Consider the following 3896-nt stretch of genomic DNA (forward strand, 5'->3'; position numbering starts at 1 on the left):
CAAGAGGTGACCACAGGTGATATATGAAGTCACCTAAGGTGATGAATGAATGAATAAATGGAACTAATAATTTCCCAGTGGCATATAAATATTGATCCTAGTCAGAGATACATTTAAAAGGGGACTATTGGATGATTGTTTTACATATGGTGAGACCCCTCCCCCCATTCTGTTTGAAGTCTTCAAAGCCCAGAGTAGTGACAATGTACCTTCAAGTTTACTAGATTCCTTCCTAAGGGTTGCCAGTTGGAAATTAATAAGAGTACTTGGTAGTTAAGTAGAAAATGCATTGGACTTAAGGAGAACTAGATTCTAGACCAAGAACTACTTTGAATGACTTGTTATGCTGCTGGGTCTCAGTTTTCCTATTTCTAAAATGGGTAAACCATTACTAGTCATTGACTGAAGTTAAATAAGGACTGAGAGGCACTGTAGTGTGAAAAACAGATACCAGTCAGAAGCAATGGGTTCCAGTAATTGGTTCTGACATTTGTCATTTGTATGACCTTGGGTAAATTATTTAACTTTTCTGCAATTGATATTTCCCTTCCCTACCACACAGTGCTGTAGTTAGGATTGAGGGAAATAATGGAATTCAATCACTTCCATGTGCAAGCATTACTTTAGCCACTGGGGAAGATAACAAATTTAGATAAGGCCCCAGTTCTCAAACTTCCATATTCCTTTGCTCTTATAGATACAGGTTTTCTCAGCTCAAACATTTATTTCTCCCTTAGTAGTTTCTCTCTGTCTTCCCCTCCCAATTCCCCTTTGTCTTCCATTTTCTTCTAATCACTCCCTACCAGTATATTATCAAGAAATTCTTTGTGTGGAGGGTCTTTATAGCATATGGCTAAAGATGTGAAATCTGTGATCAGAAATTTGGCCTAAGAACTTCTTACAAGAAAATCCAGACTCTTAATCACAAGTGATCAAATTCATCTGTGAATATTGAAAGATAATTGGCAAAGGTCCACTTTTGGAGTACTTTCCCAGTATGATCCCCTTTTAATCTACCTCTAAACAATTCTTATTCCCTTATAATTAGGTTCTTTCTGAATGAAAACCCTTGGACTAAAAAGAACCTGAAAGAAACACCTTAGCACAATCAGGTCATTTAAAAAAAGTATTTGAGATTTTGTTTAACTCAAATGCTCTATCAATTGATCAATCACTTACTCAGCAAACATTTGTTGTGTCTGTGTATGCCAGAATTAAGTGAACCTTCCTTTATTGTTTTGGCCTTTCTGAATATCCTCAGTTCTTGGCACATGAAAGGTACTTAATAAATACTTGCTGACTTGACCTGACAAATGATTCATATAACAGTGTCTATACTAATCAGAAATCTTTGAGGCCATGTATACCTGACATCTGATTTGGCTGTTTGGCAAAAGTAGTGGAAAGGAAAGCATCAAAAACCATTTGAGGCTGGAAAACAAGGTAGAAAAACCCCTTTATTCTGAAGAATCGCCTATATTAAGCTATTTTCAATAAAGAATATTCACGTGAACCAAGACTACAACCCTGCTGTCTCAGACTCCGATAAGAACATCTCACATCTATGAAGTACTTTAAAGTTTAGAAAGCACATTGCCCTCAACATCACACCCCTACTTAAGAGGTAGAGGGGCAAATATGTATGTCCCCGTTTTGCAAGTGTTGAAAATGAAGTAGAATTGTTATTAATATGAGTGACATGACAATTTACACACATTTAGATAAAATTGGGTTGTTTTCTTCAATTGGAGATGTTTATGGCATACTGCTTGTTCTCTGAAATTAAATTTAAATCAATATAAAAAGTCCTGGGTTCTGTGCTGATCAAACAGTGATGGAAATCAACAATCCCTGTCCTCAAAGATCTTGTAACCTAATAAGAGGAATATGAAATATATACAAACAAACATGGGCGAATATTCTTCCTTCTATTGGTATAGGGAATCCCCAGGTGAGGAAACTCCCTTTCCAAATGCAGGTCAGCATCTGCTCTTCAACTGAATAATCATAAAGAATTATCTGTCTGAACCCCATTTGGGATTTTCTTGGCAAAGATTATTTCTAAATTAGCTACATAAAGTTTGTGGGTTTTTTGGGGGGGATTGTTTTTGTTTTTACAGTTTTTTTGCAGATTGTCTCCCACATTACATTGTGAGCTTTTCTGGAGTAGGGACTACCTTTTGCCTTTTTTTGTGTCCCTATCACTTAGCATAATTCCCAACACATGTTTATTGTTGTTCAATCTTGTCTGACACTTCATGATCCTATTTAAGGTTTTCTTGGCAAAGATACTAGAGTGGTTTGCCATTTCCTTTTCTACCTTTTTATAGATGAGGAAGCTGAAACAAAAGAACAGACAGCTAGTAGATATCTGTGGTCAAATTTGAACTTGGGTCTTCCTGACTCTAGGTTCAGCACACTATTCACTATGTGATCTAGCTGTCTCACTGTAGTAGGTACTTAATAAACATTGACTGGCCTGTTTTAGATACCTTAGCATTTTCTGTTGAACTTATTGAGGACAACTGGGGGCTGACTCAATCTCTATCTTGTGTAGTATCTCCTCCTGCCCTTAACATAGCATAAATCCCTTACTCTAATTTTGGGGGGGCTTAGAATCCATCATCAGTTCTAGGAAGGTCTGGGCATCAACAATCCTGACATAGTTCTTAGTGGACTCTCTTGTATTCATTCATCCTGGACGTTTCTAAACCATTCCACCTACACTCTGGCCATCCTCCCCATCCCTCTTTCACCGGAATTCAGACTCTACTTCTGGGATCTTGCCTCAGATAGGCAAACTTTAGCACTATCTAGTCCAGAACCAGATTACCACCCCACTTTCTAGTTCCCTTCTACCTCCTCCTCAAGTGGTGTTTCTTCCATTATAACTTGGTTATTTTTATTTGTATTCCTAGCACTTAGTACAGTTCTCTTTATATATATATATATATATATATATATATATATATATATATATATATATATATATATTTTATAATAACTTTATATTGACAGAATCTATGCCAGGGTAATTTTTTTTAACAACATTATCCCTTGCACTCGCTTCTGTTCCGATTTTTCCCCTTCCTCCCTCCACCCTCTCCCCTAGATGCAAGCAGTCCTATATATGTTAGATATGTTGCAGTATATCCTAGATACAATATATGTTTGCAGAACCGAACAGTTCTCTTGTTGCACAGGGAGAATTGGATTCAGAAGGTAAAAATAACCTGGGAAGAAAAACAAAAATGCAAATAGTTCATATTGATTTCCCAGTGTTCTTTCTTTGGATGTAGCTGCTTCTGTCCATCATTTATCAGTTGAAACTGAGTTAGGTCTCTTTGTCAAAGAAATCCACTTCCATCAGAATACATCCTCATACAATATTGTTGTTGAAGTGTATAATGATCTCCTGGTTCTGCTCATTTCACTCAGCATCAGTTCATGTAAGTCTCTCCAAGCCTCTCTGTATTCATCCTGTTGGTCATTTCTTACAGAACAATAATATTCCATAACATTCATATACCACAATTTACCCAGCCATTCTCCAATTGATGGGCATCTATTCAATTTCCAGTTTCTAGCCACTACAAACAGGGCTGCCCCAAACATTTTGGCACATACAGGTCCCTTTCCCTTCTTTAGTTTCTCTTTGGGGTATAAGCCCAGAAGTAACACTGCTGGATCAAAGGATATGCACAGTTTGATAACTTTTGGGGCATAATTCCAGATTGCTCTCCAGGATGGTTGGATTCGTTCACAACTCCACCAAAAATTCATCAGTGTCCCAGTTTTCCCGCATCCCCTCCAACATTTATTATTTTTTCCTGTCATCTTAGCCAATCTGACAGGTGTGTAGTGGTATCTCAGAGTTGTCTTAATTTGCATTTCTC

Source organism: Antechinus flavipes, chromosome 4 (assembly GCF_016432865.1).
Source record: "Antechinus flavipes isolate AdamAnt ecotype Samford, QLD, Australia chromosome 4, AdamAnt_v2, whole genome shotgun sequence".
NCBI lineage: Eukaryota > Metazoa > Chordata > Mammalia > Dasyuromorphia > Dasyuridae > Antechinus > Antechinus flavipes.